This window comes from Drosophila serrata, unplaced genomic scaffold, assembly GCF_035046125.1.
Source record: "Drosophila serrata isolate PLE 108 unplaced genomic scaffold, ASM3504612v1 contig_360, whole genome shotgun sequence".
NCBI classification, from domain to species: Eukaryota; Metazoa; Arthropoda; class Insecta; order Diptera; family Drosophilidae; genus Drosophila; species Drosophila serrata.
Genome location: NW_028257258.1, coordinates 952,587 through 970,239, shown reverse-complemented (window position 1 = coordinate 970,239; position 17,653 = coordinate 952,587). Strand labels below are relative to the sequence as shown.

Sequence of the window (17,653 nt, the reverse complement as noted above, 5' to 3'; positions counted from 1 at the left end):
CGGATGCGGAATGCACTCGGGGGGAGGCGCCTTTGTGTATGCAGCGTTTGTGAGATCGATCAGGAGATTAGTCACCTTTATGGAGGCACCTTGGCGGAAATGTATTGCCGTGTGCCTGGTAGCCGGCCGGCAGGCTGACCATGTGCTATCCTCTTGGCAAACAAACAAACAAGCAAACAAACAGACGGGCCAATAAAACTTGGCCAGCAGGCAAGCGTCCAGCGTTTGTAGTCCATTTGTGTGTTTGTGTTTTGCAAGGAAATGTGAATAAACTTGAAATGCCAACGCCTCAATCGAGAGAGAGTCTTGTTTGCTTTTGTTTGGCTGATGTTCTTTGGTTATTGTTCTCAAATGATGTGCAGTTTTTTAATTGTTTCTGATTATACGCTTGAGTTACGAGACATCATCTCAATTGAGTCATTGTCATACTCTGACGATCCGCATCCTTGCCTTGTCGCCGATCGCCGATCAGCATCATCACCCATGTAAGACTCTGTGTTTTGATGAGATCGTTATTTTGATTGGACTCTGGGAGGGGGCTTCCCCGCCTTGACATCGACATTACAACTGAAGGCGCGTTTATTTTGAATGACAGACCCCGACGGATCGATCAGAAATAGCCAATTGACTGGCAAACGAGCTGCTTGATGAATTGCATTTTGTGGCGGGAATTTGTGTCCAGTGGGGGACAACTACCTCATATTTCAAATATTCCAAGATATTCTCGCCAAGACCGTCATCACGTGAGGTGCATTCATTAATCGGCTCACGTCCTCCTTGCCTTGAGTCACTGGGCAGGCGCTATTTTAATTCACAAACTCAATAACTGCATATAAATCTATTTTTGCCACGATTTTGGCTATAATGAGTGAAATATTCGATATAATTAAACGAAAATAGTCAGACGTTAATGTGATTTTTCTGCGCCACACACAGACCACGCCACCCGAATCCATCTCAGGTAAGTGGTGGTGGTGGTGGCCACGTCTGACTCATTGACCAGGCACACTCGGCACACCCATTGAAAATAGAATTATGAGTTGGAAAATTCACTGCGGCAATTAAGAGTTTCGGCGGGCAAAAGAAAACATAGCCGCAGGTGAGATTCATTAATTTTATATGCTCCTAGCTAGCATTTAGTTGAGAATTATGTGGGGCCTGGTGGGGAGGCGTTCAAAGTACAATATCGAGAGCCAACTGGGAGCCAAGGAATGGAATGCCCATTCCCATTCCTATTTCCAATCGGTATATTAACATTTTTGAACAGCAAACAAATCGATTTGTTGGGTTCTGGAATTTCATATTATTTTGTAGGAATTTCTATAAAGAATCTCATCCGCTGATCTTTCCCTGGAACCAATTCCTTGGCCACTATGTCTATGTCACTCAAGTGATTTTAGTATTTCAGAGCGGGCGCCTTCATCATTGCCACTGTCACTGTCACTGTCACTGTCACTGTCACTGCCACAGTCACTGTCGCACTCCCCTACCCAGTCACTTGTCACTGAGAGAATATAGAAAGAAGATCTGGACCCCCAGTGCATTTCTGCTGAAGTGGAATGGCGCCACATCAATCATCGCATTATGGAACTGTAAGGAATTAAGAATATCAATCTTGAACCCAATTTTTATGGAGATGATTCCGGTTAGTAGGGCCTGCATCGATTTCGCCAATGCTGAATGGACCCCAGTTCCCTTCACATTCCTCCTGACTAAGCATGTCTGTGGGAATTTCTCAAGACATCAGTTGGGGGCCCAGAAGAAGAATTCAAGAACCCAGAACTTCCATGGAACTGGCCATCAGCAGTTCGGGGTTTGTATTAAATTCGGTTCCGGCGAAGCCCTCCGCTCAATGGGACCTCCTTTTATTGTGGTTTTTAGGGTGCAGATGTGAAATCCGAAGAACACGTGTCTGGAGACATTGCATTCTTCTTTGCAAACTGCACAGAATGCGGAAAAGCTACAAGCGAAACCTTCGGGCTCTCGCATTTATTCTAATTATTGTCATTTTTCGCTTTACTTTATGTGCAGTGTTAATTTCCGAGCACTATATGGTATGTATACATATATCTGAATCTGTATCTGTATCTGTATCCGTATCTGTGTTTGGTGTGTCTGGGCAAGTTTGTCTGGCTGTCTGTCAATTAACCTCAACGCTTTGCGTTCATACAGTAAGTTATGGCTTTTTAATCGCTGAAAATTTGCATGAGCCATATGCTGGCCAGGCCGAGCTCGTGCTCGTATTTCACTCCAGTTGCCTTTGCCTCATTAACCAGGCCCTTCAGCCAGGTCCACGCCCATGTCCATATCACGAGGTGCATGCTCCAAAACCAGGCTTGAGGAAGGAAGTGCACAGTGAAAAATGCAGTACACTAGATGAGCTAATATAAGCATTTTTATACTCCAAATCCCATAAGGTTTTTATAATACATTGAGGTAGCTTAAGGGGACCTACTACCATACTTTTATATTAACTTAAAAAAGTATATCATAGAAATTCTAGTATGCCAAAGTTCCAACTTATATATCACATTCGTATGCAACTTATTCGACCATTGGTCTTCGATCTTAATAAGATCTTGAGCGAAGAGGAATATATTTCAAGAGTAAACTAAAGATAAACTGATATCTGAGAGTTCTTTATTCTCCCCTGCATTTCATGAATTATTCACAGCGTCCCATTCGAACAACAAGCGGAAAGAAGCGCGTACACATTTTGTATCTGTCAGATACGTCAGGGCGTAGAACGGTGACGTTTGACGGTTGACAGTTGACGCTGACGCTTGCGGCACGTCACTGACCCCGCCTGCACTGTGTGTGTGTGTGTGTGTGTGAATTTGATTTTGGCCGCGATTCGATGCCCGCTGCACTCGCCATGCCAAACGGGACACATGAATCAGGCCCCAATATTGCCCCCATAAGCACATTTACGGGGCGAGTACGTCTGCATGTCTGAAGCATATCAACAATTTTCGGGGGGTCAGTGCACTCTTCAAGACGCGACAATTATTTACTGCTGCTCCAAGTCGAAGAGAGAGAGACCAATGGAACGGGGAAAGCCCAGTGCTTCCCTGCTCGTGTTCTCGTATCTGGCTTCTAATTAAACAAGCAATTAATTGGCGCTCTAATCAAATTTGCCACAGCTTATTTGGTTCGCTTGTGATCTTGGCTTGGCTTTGTTGTGCCTGCGATACACTCGAGCTCAAGTTCGAGTCCGAGTTCGAGTCCGAGTTCAGCCAAGTGCGCTATTTGCATATTTGTTGTTAGTATCGTTTTGCCATGTTGCTGGTGTTGCTGTTACTGTTGCTGTTGCCACCCAGCACGATGGATCGAGCGATCATTAATCTTAATGATACGAAAGTTGCGACCGATTAATTTGTTCGATAATTAAAATTGATGGCCCTTCCAAAGGGGGCCACGGGGGTAGGATCCCATAAATGATTTTGCAATAAACGGAAGCCAAGGAGGCGCAATCGAGACGCGTGCGCCGATCCAAAACGGTAACAAAAACAAGTGCATGTAATAATAACAAAACAAAACAAAAAACATTAAGAGAAAAAACAAAACAAAGCAAAGCAAGTATTCATACAAATGTTTTATTATTGTTCAGCACGAGTTATGGGAGTATCAGCGGCTGTCGTGCAACTTCCGACACGTTTCACACTCTTTCTCCGGCTTTTGTTATTTTGCATACGGGTTCTATAATTGGCAATAACAACACTCAGCACAACACAACACACACAATTATATGTGTCTATCAACGAAATTCCATAACTATTACTTCCCAGACACTGCGATTGCATTTCATTATTTCTAACAACTCAATAAATTATTCTATACAAATGTGACTTTCTTCTGGACAGAGTACCTGTCAATTGATAATTATCAGGACTCATTCATACAGGAAGCTGTGTTTCTTTAGAAATATATATTTGATAAAGATTTTATTTATATAAATATTCTAATTAATTTATTTTAATTTAAGAAAACATGCTATAAAGAGATGGAAACTAACGGGAAGTCAAAGTCTGTATACCCTTGCATTTTGAATCCTCATAACTAAATCAAAAATACATTAATTTCAATTCGGATAACGTGCTTAAGCTACTTTCTATTGGGTTAATAAATCTGCATACTCTATTTAAAATTTTCAAACATTTAATTTTTTGCCAATATTTGAGAATTTTAAAGAGTATCCCCTTTTCTTTTTAAAAATTTTCAAAAAATTTTCGAAAATTTATTTTATGACCTGAGATGGCTAGATCTACTTGGCTGTTGTTTCCGATCAAGAATATATGTACTCTATAGGGTCGGAAATTATGCATTTCAAGCTTGTGACTATAAATATAATGCTCTGCAAAGGCATAAAAACAGGAAGGTTTATTTTTTAAAATGCAACCAACCGACTTTGATTCTATTTTTATAGCTAATTCTCAAATTAGTGCTTGCTTTTATTTTGTTTCTGCTCTTTTTGCTGACTGTGGGGGAAATCTATTGTGATTCCGCCTAAAAAAGTGCTTCCTAATCGCATACTAACGCACTATGCTAATGCATATTTATATGGTTTTAACACCCGCCAGTTAGCCAAGATCTCATAAGCACATTTTCTGTTATTTATTTACGGTTCAGAGAAGCTAGCGCAAAAAAAATTAACGCCTTCGGTTTCGGTTTGTTTTCATTTTTGTATTTTTTATTTTGCTTTCCAAAAACATTTATTTATTTGTCGCCGGCTGTTGTCCGCCTAATTCCAAAAGCTCAAAAAGTGTCACACGAAGAGGAAGAGATATACTTGGAATTTGCATATATCCCGGTACATTCCTAGATCTACATAGATGTGTAAGTTCAAACCGAAGATGTCTGGTCGCAGCTAATAAATCCAATGGAAAAATATTTCCCGACTCGCATTGCGGCCAGACAGACAAAAGCACTCGGATCGAGACACATGTGCCTCGGTTATTATTTTAGTGTGCTCTGTATTTATTTATATTTTACATATTTTTAATATATATTTTATTGGCGCATTGTTGTTGGCACTGTCGTTTCTATTTAGCTTTATTTATTGTCAAATTGCTGGTGTATTTTTATAATTTTTTTGTTTATGCCTTGCATATATCACATTTTTTTATTGCATTTTATTTTATTCTTTCAATTTTTGTTGTGTTTCCCTCAGATTTTTTTGTTTGCTTGGTTTCTTCTGCCTTTTTGGTAGATTAATTAAGAATTTTTATTGTTTCCTCGTTGTTTTGCCTTTCTGGCTGTATTATATCATAGTTTTTATAGCCGACAAACGTTCAATTCGCTGCACACAGAAGAGAGTTCATTTCGAGCAAATACATACATCAAAATTCAGACACGCTTCTGTCCGTTAACAAAAATATACACACACCGAAAGGAACAGAAAAGAAAGTACAAAAAAACCAAAGAAAACATTAAACAAATTTAAAAAAAAAAAACTAAATCGCTAAACTAAAAAAGAACGATGGTGCTATTTTTGGGAACCGGCACTACTGGCGTCCTCGATCGCTCTCGTTTCCATGCCGTGCATTTCTTTTGCTCTTTTTGCCAAGCCGTTTTTTCTATTGGAAATTTTATTTTCCCATAAATCTAACCTCAAAGCTTCTCTCACTCATCATTTGTCTTAATTTTTTTTAGCACAATTTCGCCTCTTTTTTGTTTATTTTCCCAACATTTTCCTTACGCACATTTCTCTTGTGTTTTGTTTGCTTACGCGAACGCTTTCCCGGCGCATGCAGAAAGAAAAAAGTTAACAAATTAATTTCGCCCAGATCCTAGCAGAGTCTCAGTTGGTGTTACTATTTTTAGTAAAGGGCGTGTTTACTTAATTTTCGATTTTTATAGTATCTCGATCTCGATATTCGTTTTATTTCAGCAGTGGCGCTGAAATGTGTGAAAGTTTGGCATAAACACTGCCGCAATTTCGATTCGATTCCGTTCACTCGTGTAAAATATCTATTAAAAATAGATTTCTTACGCCTGTCGGCCTGATACAAAATATTTATCAAGTATCTTTGAGTAAATTCAAGAATTTGCACATTCATTTTAGTAGCCACTGTGTAAGCAAATTAATTTAAGTAGCCTGGCGCCTAAACTAGTCAGTTTTTGGTCGGAATTTATGGTATTTGAATAGTTTTGTAATATTCCAGTCGACGAAAGATGCGATAGTTGTTAATCTTTGCCACGCGCTCTACTGATAAATATTACAATGTATCCGAAGCTAAACAGATTTTATCTTTTAGAATTATCTAAACTATTTTAGGCACAAATTAATCACAATTACTCCCTGTTGCGGTAGGTCTTTGCTTTGCTTCAAATAGAAATATTAACCCAATATTATGCACGACAGATAAAAATGAGCCAAAAATATATATTCACCTCTGAGTCAATAGCTCGGAAATGACAGATTTGTCGCACTTTGATGTTTGCTTTTCACTCAATTTCGATTTATTCCCAATTCAAATTTCGGTTGGTAAAATATATTAAAATTCGCCTGTGGTCGATGAGTAACTTATGACATTTTCCACACTAATCTTATGCAATTTGATTCGAATGTGTATGTGAATTATTTTTGAATTTCAACTCTTCCTATTTCGTTTGCATTTTTATTCCGCTCGAGTTATAATATTTTTTGAATTTTCGCAAAGTTCTCGGCAATACACATATGTTAGACAAAAATCCCCGCGATCGTTCGGATCGTGTGCAGATCTTGTGCGAAATTCGAAATAAGACTGACGGAACGAATTAAGAAGACGCACACTTTGTATTAGCGTTTTCCGTGAGCGTTTTGGCCTGTGTAAACAATCGTTTCGGGAGCGTTGCGAATCCGTGGGATTGCGAGAGCAGGTATATGCTGCTGGCTGGTCCATTCGATGGACTATTCACACCTTCCATGCACCTCTTGTGTGGGCCATGGCCAAGCCAAGGAGAGCTTTCGCTCTCAGCATCCTCAGCAGGAGGAATAGAAAAACTCACGCAACCACCTCTAGTTTGCTCTCGGAAATAATTTTAGAATTCGTTTAATATGTGTGCTAAAGCTACAGCATGCTTTCTATTTTCCTCTGCTGTGCTGTAGCTTGTGCCAACAACTAATAATATCGCCAGTTCTCGATTGCAACCATCTGCAACGGATTTTGACAATCTGATAAATGCGATGCCAATTACGAAAATATCTCTCGAGAGGAAGAAGAATCCCAGCAATGATGGCGCCCCGTTGGCAAAGCTCTGCACTTGACCTTAGCGCCGCCGGAAGAGTGTGTATTGTCTCTATATATTCTCATATAAAAGGATTGCAACTCTGGACTTGTCCTCAGCAGAGGAGTGTCCTCGATAGCGTCTTTATTTGGGGTGCCATCATGCACCAACGCCCTATTCGGGGGAATTTATGATCGAATAAAAACGAAACGCCCCTGACAAATTCTGGGGACTATTCTGAGGAAGATTGCCAAGCGATTGCTGTTCCGCTTTTTGGCTCTAATTGCCAAAAAGTCTATGACACTCGCTCGTGCCGCGCCCCCGGTCCGTGACATAAGGCAATAATTCCGAGATCCGAGATCCAAGTCCCCGACGACATGTGGGAGCGTTGATCTCGTCGACGGGTATTTTCGGACCACTGACTTGGTCGCTGTCTTCCAGGAAGTATGCAATTTATTATGCAAACTGCTTTTGCCAGCCAATCTCTTGGCTCGCGCTATTTGCACTTTAATTAACTCTAATTTATGGTATTGTCCCTGAATCGGTGACATTAACTCGAACATCAAAAGATGTGTGAGAGAATATAGATATATAGATTTGTCATAACGAACGATTAAACTCGCTCAACCAGCGATGATATTTTGGACAGTGTTTGTGGTTTCTATTAGCCTCGGACTGCCATGGGGATTGTTATAGTCGATGATCTGATCACCAAGATCCTAGCCCAACTGGACGGCGGTCCAATGGCCCAATAATAAAAAAATAAGCTCTAAATATTCCTTTGTTTGTTATGATTTCCTAATTAGCAGCATATCAAATCATAATTAGGCACTAAAATTGTTTTTATTGTTGCAACTACAACTATGTACGTGCAGATTTTGAAAACAAGGCAATAACTCTATGCTGCGCACTTTGCTAGCATAAATTTTATAACAACTTCTAGAGCACTTTTGAAAATATTAAGACATTGTGGCTGGCGATTTTAATAGCACACCAATTGAGGTCGCAACTTGGCTATCATAAAAAATAATTGAGAGCCCGCCAATAAGAGGCCAATTTATGACAACACTGGTCTACACTACTGGCAAAATGCCTCTGCTGGCGGATTAACAATTTTCCAGTGGCGGAAACTGAAACAAATGGGGAGAGTAGTGGAAATATACCTTAATGACCTCCATGACAGACATGGGCGGAGGCGGCTTCTGTTGCTCCTTGGCTATCTCCGACATCTTGCTGTGTTCAGTGACCAGGAGCCTGCTTTTACTATTCACTGCATCGTGGGCTTTCAGCAGGGGTTTTCTTTGTGCCTTCATGACACTCTGTTATTGTCTGTGTGTTTCTTTAACGAACTTAACACTGAAATGTCGCGCAGACGCAACGCCAACGTGCAAACGAAACCGAAACGAAGCGAGGAAAGGAGCACCAAGTCGGGATCGCGGGTTCACTAAACTGAGGCATCCATGGTGCACCCAGCAGCAGTTCACTGTGCTGCGCCTGCGCAATTTGTAAGGCGTTTATGCGGCCAAGCCTTGCCACAAATTGGGCCCAGCTCCACAGAGAAGAGAAGAGTCCTTTGCATATATATATGTATATATTGTACTGAGTGTTGGTGTCACGATCCGTGTGCGCGTAGGAGGAGCAGGCGAATATGATCGGCTCTGCGTCACGCGAGCGACTGAAAGATCACTTGACGCTGGTGTTGGTGGCAAGCGGATGGCGCAGATGCTTGAAGTGCTGCTGCTGCTGATGCTGGTGCTGATTTTGCTTTGGCCACAGCTGCTGCTGCTGCCGAGAACACAGCAAGAGCAGCAGCAGCAGCAGCAGCAACCGCAACAGCAGCAGCAACTTGGAGCAGCAACATTGGCACACAATGTACAAGACAAGGAAGGGCGCTGTCACTGTCAAACTTTGCACAGAGAGAAAAACATTAAAGCAAATGTTTATAGATATTTTTAAGCATGTTGAAGTTCCAATTTTAAGAATCATTCTTAAAGTCATATAAACAATGAGAATATTTCTAATGGATTGTAGTTACAATACAAAGTTTTTCCACTGTGTATGTTTTTGTCGCTGCTCTGCAGCATCAGACCCATCTGCAAGAGCCAAGATTCGATATTCAGATGGTGTTGTGTGTCGTTTATAATACCCTAATGAATTATGATTACAGTTTAATGAAAAATGGGCTGAAATAATTACGGGGTCCGTGGCGTTCATCTGTCTCTCTCCATCTCTGATCGCTGATTGCCCGATTTGAGAGCTTTCTGGACTGGCTCCGTTTGGTTGTGTTCTGGGAACAACAGTCGCTCACGCGTTGCTCTTAATTACAACAACTGTACAAACACTAATGAGAACATTGAATGGATTTAACAATTCGCGTCTCAGCATGGCAACTCGTCGTAGGCCTGATGTTTGCCTGTTCCACATATATGTACCTTCTATATACACCGATCGTCGGCGGCCCTTCCTTCAAGTATTCCCCAAGTATTACCTCCGTCATATGCGAAAAACAAAAGGGCTTTGGCAATCATAGAGGGCTAACCACATACATGACATTCCGGGCCCTAAAGAGACCCTTTTCAGCCTGCACGATGGGTACTTATTAACGCTTCATTAAATTTCCGTTTGCGCCCACTAAGCAAATTCGAACCGACAGCCGCAAAAGTTTTGGGCCCAGAAGAGGGTTTGTTGGGATGCCAAAATGAGAGGAGAAAAAAAAACTGGTTTTCCAGAACCTGAGCTGAGCTGAGCTGCTCGCTGACCAGATAAGATCTAAGTTAATTGAGACTGGCAAGTGCCCTGCTCGAAGAACTTTGTTTTCTTTTTGGCCAGAACTTTGAACCGGAACTGAGAGACCGACGATGATTAGGAATTTGCCAAAATATTTCGAAAGGATCAGATAAGACCAACCTCACTAATTGCCAAATCCCGAAATGCTAATTGTCGATAACTACCTAAACTAATTAAGCCTAAATGAAGTCCGATTTATCGGATTTGAATTGGCCTCGAGATATATCTATTCCCGATTTTGTAGGGTATCTGCTAGTGGGCGTCCACTGATCCCTTTCGTTTGAGCAGCTGTGAAAAGCCGCTGATTAATAATGCCAAAAGAGACACTTCTCGCATACGCAACTGATTGCTGCCGCGAAAAGAAATCAACAAAATATAAACCATAAAAATTAATACATTTTTCGAATTATATTATTACGCACGAGAGACAAAAAGGCCAGCCATAAAGACAATGGAATTGAACCGAAAACAAAGCGGGGAAAAAATCGAGAAAAAGAGACAAAACTTTGCCAAGTTCATGGCGGTGTCGATGTCGATGGCAGTCGGTTGTCAGTTGGCCAGTTGAAAGCCCGGCTTGGGGCTTTTGGTTTCTTTTTTAAGTTTTTGCTGGCCTGGTTGGGTTGGGTTTGCCTGGAACAGAGTCGGAGGCTGGCTGCCCTAGGTCCGACTGTTCAATCCATCAAAAGAGATTATATTCATTAACTAGGCAAGCGGCCGGCAACAAGAGCATTGGGTCGATGGCGTTGATGGCCACTGTACTGCTGGAATTTCTTAATTTTTTTGACAGTTCTCATCAAAATGTGTTGAAATTGCTATTATTATTTGTATCTGTATTTTACAAGAATCATCTAACAGCTTCATGGGTACACTGGCGGGCATGACGAGACACAATTCCGGGTATTCGATTCTTCGGGATCTGTGGACTCCATTAAAAGGCTGTTTTTATTTCTGACAATTAGACGCCATCAAAATTAACGCAGCTCTCAGTTCGGCAGCATCTGTTCTGATAGTCAGCGCCTAACGCACTTGACATTCAAATTATGAGAGTTTCTCAGACTTGGACTCGGACTCGGTCATCCCTCGGATGGATGATGGCCTTGTGGCCATCGTTACATATAGAAAAGACTATGGCGTATCCCAGCAGATTTAAATACAGATTCGCGCAGCTGTTGGATATTCTGTAGCAATTAGTTTGTTTTCACTTTGACATGTTTACAAGCGCCCCACGCCTTCGGTCCAGTCTCTAGACCCTAGACCACTCTAGAGTCTTCTTTCGCCCCTCGGAACACAGATGGTTTCGCTCAAAAGGCGTAAAAAATGATCGCGCCCTAAAAGATTTGTAAATATGTGTACATTCGGTAAGGGCAGAGGTCTGACCAGCTTCCGGGAGCCCCGCAAAGATGCCCCCCAGCTGTTGATCTCACTTTTACAGCCCGACCTCGGCGACAAATGAGGAAATGATTTAAACCAAAAAGAAAAAAAGCAGACTGAAAATACTACGAAAATGTATTATTAATGTGGCACAAACTGAAATTTGATTGCTCGCTGGTCGCGACAATTATTGCTTTAATTTTAATTGCACGGCGTTTAGCTCGAAAAAGGAGCGACCGCTCTCGAGATCTTAATGCAAATTTGGCAAAGCGGTCTTTGGTCTATGTCTCTGGCCACTTGGCTTTTATCTGTCTATCGATTCGTCTCCGCTACCAATTTGGTAACTTGCTCGCAAGTGGGCTAACCAGTGCAGTCGAAGGCTTTGTTTCATTCTCAGATAAGGCGTTTTTTTACGGACATGAATTAATATTTATGAAAATTATTAATTATTATACGGTTTTGTCAGGGGGCACAAGTGCCTCGTTCTATTTGGTATCCAACGAGATCCACTCGAGGTTGATGTACTTGAACGGCGGTGAATGTACACAATATCTTGTTAGGCAAACAGACCCACATATGCGAACTTAGTCACAGACGATGGCAGACGATGGTGTTGTCTTAGTGGGTAGTGCCACAAGTAACTAGTTGTCTCCTCCACCTGCGTGGCCATTCTCTGGCTTGAAAAGGTGTGCCACAGCCGAGTGTGCACAGCTCTCCACAAACGCACATCTTCTCCAAGTCGAGGTTCCATTGATTCGGCAATCCGGGGAACCATCGATCGTATTGGCAATCAGCGATCGGCGCCGGCTCGATCATTCGATCGATCGATCGATCGATAGTTTCGAGTTGCGAAATCAATGGGTCGCACTATCCATACAAATGTGGAGGGGTAACCGCCTGACATTTGCTATTTTACGACGTTCATTAACCGAACCGATTTATGACCCCCAATTCCAGCCGCCATCCACCACGTTCTTATTCTAATTTGGCATAAGTCCCGGCCATCAATCTACTTAGCATGGCCAGATCGATGGCCGATTCGATTGTCACGCTTGGCATGACAAATTGAACAAGAGTTCATTTGTGGGTGGACATTGGGGCACACATATATGTAGTACAACTAAGTCTTTTCTTTTCACTCACTCAGTCACTCAGTTACTCAGTCGTTCCGGGGACCAAAAAACGGGTTCTTGTGGTGCCCTGGGCCAGCGATCTGACCCAATTTCCTTGACACATGCCTGGCAGGTTTACAAACAAAAACTGTTACGGTTAACAATAATTAATTCTGCTTCTCCGCGGTCCAGCGGGGCGTTGGCAGTTCTCATTATTCGCCCGGCTGTCTCTTATTTTCCTCCCCGCCCCCGCCACATATCGCTATTGCCGATTTCATTAGGCCATAATTGAGTTTAGTTGTCAGTTTGTCGGTGGCGCCGTGGGGCCAAAAGCTGGGCAAAACCAACTGGAGAGCCCAGATTTGGCGCTAAAGAGCAACATCAGCTTGCGGCCACGTTCATTGAGGATGGTGGATTCGCGGATTGCGAACTGTGGTCTCTGTGAATTGTGAATCGAGAATTGAGAATGGATAACTTAAGCGACGCAGTTCCCACGCCTCGAATTGTTCACGCACGCCTAGGTATAAGAAGGCAAAGAATAGCTTTAAAGAAACCTCGACTATTGGATACCCGGTATATACTTTTATAGTCCTTTATAGACCAGCTATTGCTCACTTTTCATTGCATATTTAAGTGGGCAAGGACTACTTATATAGCTATATATACAGGGAGAGATTTGATGATCTATGATCCTTAAGAATTCCCTTGAAAGCTCTCGAAAAAGTAGAGCCAAGGATAATTATCAATCTAAACAGCTGCATTATATCTAGTATTAGTCGCACGCTTTCGCCTTCTATTGCTATTAATTGTTATTACTACAGATATATGGATGCAAATCGCTTTGGCGGCCGCCAGCAGGCTCTATGAATTATTTGAATATGAATTCCGAAATGTTTACGAGTAACAGATGCGCTGTGGGACGATGCGGATTGCAGCCAAATGGTAACAGCAGGCAGGCTGAACTGGCCAATAACATAATCGTAACCATAATCATAATAAACACATCCGATCAACGGACAGCACGTGTGCGTGCCTCTGTTTGGGCTGATTTCTTGCTGTGGTAATGACCCAAATTTCGGTGCTCTGTGCGCTAAATACGCCTAATGGTCGTTTAATTATTGAGCGACAGACAGAGACAGCCGTCGTAGCATAAATACGACTAATTGTACAATAACAAGTCGGGGAGAGACATGCGAGCAGGCGGGGAGTGGGTACTCTTGTGTGTTGTTGTGTGTTTGGCCAAAGCCGGAGCGACTAATTTGGTAGCAAAATCAATTGAAATTATCCAGTAACTGTTTTCCCAAATCGACAACATCGGCGAAGCCACCTAGCGGCTGCTTTTGGCCATCATGTATGTTATGGACATTCGACAACAACGGCTGAAGTTGTGGCCAACACACACAGTAATTTGTTTATATTGTACGGCAATTAACACGCCTGCTTTGCCCAAAATTTGTGGCAATTGTCTGGAGTGCTAAAAATTAATAAGGGTGCTTAGGCTTTCCAGTTTATTTTTACGTGTTTTTTCTCCTATTGACACTTTTGACGCGCTATCTTTACGGCCGAAGGCAATGGCTTTGTACACCGATCGGCAGGCCAATTGTGCCCCTGGCCATATATCGCAAATCACTTAGCAACTGTTTGCGGACTTCCACTTCCTTCCTTCGAATATATTATGCTGATCCGCACACACAATCGATTTTCATTCTCGATCGACGCCATTGTTGAATATTTGAATATATTTTGAAATTTAGCTTTTTCGAATATTTGGCAGCGGGAACCCGAGCATCCCAGCGCTCATGTTCCTATTTGCGTAAATAAAATTTCATGTTCCATTAATATGTGCATTTTATATAAAAGCCTCTGCACACAGACAAATATGTGTGTTGAAAATATATATATTCGTTTCAACATGCTGGTAAGTTCACTTGCGTAAATAATAAATAGAGCGGGCCAAGTTCACTCAGTACATGTTAAATGTTCGAATGCTGAAAACGGAGCTCCAATCAAGCAATTAATCAAGCATTTTTCTAAGGAACGAAAGTGATACAGTATTCTATATACAGAGAGAGAGACTCGGGTAAGGGGTTGCTGCACGGCAACTTATTAATTCACGAGCAAGATTCTTATCAAAGTTCAAAGCCAAAAATAGCCAGCATAGGTCTTGTTAATTTATGCCTAATATTGTGAAAAAATTATGTTTGTTTCCCGAGCGGAACAGCTGAGCCCCGAAAAAGCCAACGTGCCGGTTCTCAGGGAGCGTTCAGATCAGAGATAAGAAAAGTTGAACCGCGCTCTTTGCTATCAGCATTAATTAGCAATGCTCCGGGGATCGTTTGCAGATCACATCGATTTTATAATAATAATGTTAGGAGCACTCACATACACACGGGAAAGAAATTCTTAGAAGAAAGTTACATTGGGTTAAATTAAATATATATTTACCATACCATACAAAAGAATGAGCAAATTTTTAACAGATTTAGATAAAAGTCAAAGGAATTACGTAAAGGTAAAGTGCGGTTAGAGATGAATCTATGGATATATTTTAGATATTTAATAACCAAGTAAACTTTAAACTCGGTTTCAATTACATTTCTCTCTGTGTAATCATATGCCCTGTAAACCGCCGCCTATGAAGCGGTAGCTTGCTTCTACATAGGTGTTTTTCTCTTGCTAAACATTTGGGTAAACACTAAATTTAGCGTGACGTGCAGTTCTGTCAATGCAAATTAACACCTATCTATCACCTGCCAGCTGATCTGGCCTAGCTTTGGATAGGGTTCTGAAACACTGTCTCTCAGCACGTGTGTGGCCTAGGTCTACGTAATATTAGTTAACACGAAGCCCAGAGATTAGTTAGTGCTTAAAGGGTATTAAAGATGCACTACTTGCACACCAAATGCATAGATTATTCATGTGATATAGTGCGCTTTACTGTTTGCAACAAGGTGTGGAGTGCAATAGCAAATATTATTATTATTTAGGCATTACCTTGCAGATTGCGTTAATCTGCTCTCCCAGGGCTGTAATAAATCTGATTCAATGCTAAGAGGCGGAAATATATTTAACCGAAGCGGCGAGCGAAATGTAAATAAATAATAAATAAAACAGGTCGATTTATTAATGACTTCGAATTGATTTCCTATGCAAATCGCGATCGGTTTTTGTTTTAGGTTGCCGCTCTAAGTTGGCGAAACCGTTAACCGAATGCCCTGCGGCCAAGATGGCAGATATTCGATTTCACCGAAATCGGAGGGCGTGTGGCAATAATGCGATTATGGGATATATATTTATAAATATCCAACTATATCTCGGGATATTCCCAGAAGAACGTCGAACTTTGACTTCTGCTGAATTGCGCGTGGTGGAGCTTTCGAGGCAGGATAACCCACAGGGCGTATACTTGATGCGCCATCACTTGTCCCATAAATCATGCCACCCAACCGAAAGAGTATATATAAAAATATATATATAAATAACACCCCGCATAGATTTAGAAGAAGAATACCGCAATGCCAAGTCTGATTCCGGGGAATCGAAACAATCGAGACAAAGGAACGGCTGAGGAACACACATAAACCACAATGAAACATCCCCATTCCGGGCTCCTTGAAATATTAATAATAAAAACGGCAACGAGAGAACCGATAATAAAACAATAACAGCTTCACAGAGCCATTAGGGGAAACCTTCTTTTTGGCTGTATTTAGATCGCAGACTGCGCTCAGCTTATGCTGCACCCATCGCATAACATCCCATCTGAATCCCAATCCCAATCCAATCCTATCCCCGATGATAAAGCGATGATGCCCCAAGGTTTCCAAATTGCTTTCAAATAAATGCCGAGCCCGTTGGCCCAGCTAAACCACTTCTGACTTCTGAATTCCGTTTCCAAAAAGAGTTTAGCATATGAATAAAGAGACGCACCGCCCCAAAGAGTCCGTCTCGTCTCGTCTTGGATCGTCTGAGATCGTCTCAGATCGTCTTGGATCCCCAAATTTATATGCAAAGCGACAGTATATCGATAATGCCACGATGATCCCCAACACTGGCTGCCTTGACCGTGAAGATGGGAGCGATGATGCCACCAGCGGGGAAATAATTAAAAGAGTGTCGTTAAAAATAAAATATAATGGACTTATGTAAAGTGATGTTACACGCTCCAACCCGAAATGGTCGCGGTCGCGATAAGACGGGCTCACAACAAATGGCAGCAAATAAATAAAAAATCATTAAGATAGGCTCGTTTCAGGTAAGTCGAGTTCGGACCCGTCCTCCCAGCCACTAAACACCAAATAAAGCATTGAAATAGACCCGGGCCATGGGCGGTTCTGGCGTTTGATGTAAGCCTTTGACGACTATAGATAGAGTTAGTTTAACAAATTTTTATTCACCAAAAATAGAGATACACACAATAATTTGCTGAAAAATTCATTCACGATCTGAGCGAGGCGGCAGAGACACACAAGATACAAATCGAGAGAAGAAATCACCCGAATGTGAAGAAAAATTGGACAGATAATTATTAAAGGTGTTTTCGCCTTGAGTGGCTTAGCTTGGCTGTTGGGGATGGACACTGGCCACCAATTATGCTAATACCATGCCGAAAAAAGGCCGCTAAAATCCATATTTAAATTATTAACACAGAAACCCCGGTTGGGCCAATACCGAATTCGGTGTCCAAAAGCCGCATCGAGCCAGATTGAACATGTTTAACATTAATCTTGACTGATAAATTAAAAAAGAATTAATTAAAATGAGCAATCACTTGTCGGGTTCGTAAGGGGTTTAAGCTATTCATCGGATACCCTTTCCCCAAGATTTTACAGAATATTTTGGGAGATAAAAAAATGCAACAATATAAATATTTAATATCAAGATATTCTTTGATTAATTATGCACTTTTATTGACGGAGAAAGAGTATCCCCGGTTCGACTTGATCGCTTTGAATTATTCTCTCACTTTTTTTATAAGCACTTTTTCATCATTTTGACAGTTTTCTTAAGCCAGAAAATGAGTAGTTGGGCCTTTGCTGTCCGGGGAACGTGGGTGGGGATGCGGGCCTTCGTAAAAGTGTCAGCAAGCAGATCACGTAAATATCTCTTGCCGAAAAAAAAATATATATATAAATTAAATTCAAAATTACCCACTGTGAACCCAGAAAGCATAA

At 41.6% G+C, this 17,653-nt stretch overlaps 2 protein-coding genes and 1 long non-coding RNA gene across 5 annotated transcripts in view; 2 read left to right on the top strand and 1 right to left on the bottom strand.

Annotated features, from left to right (window-relative positions):
- The window catches only part of B9d1 (B9 domain-containing protein 1), a 39,291-nt gene that overhangs the window by 10,239 nt on the left and 11,399 nt on the right, over window positions 1-17,653 (top strand). The gene's annotated exons all lie outside the window — the stretch shown is intronic.
- Window positions 1-17,653, bottom strand: part of AdamTS-A (ADAM metallopeptidase with thrombospondin type 1 motif A) — a 31,774-nt gene that overhangs the window by 13,224 nt on the left and 897 nt on the right.
- LOC147642764 (uncharacterized) lies at window positions 1,401-2,075 on the top strand. 2 transcript variants are annotated; one of them, XR_015273039.1, is made up of 3 exons: window positions 1,401-1,592; window positions 1,651-1,813; window positions 1,882-2,075. It is a non-coding gene; the product is annotated as an uncharacterized LOC147642764 (long non-coding RNA). The 2 variants fall into 2 exon arrangements; XR_015273040.1 differs by having other exon boundaries at window positions 1,464-1,592; window positions 1,654-1,813.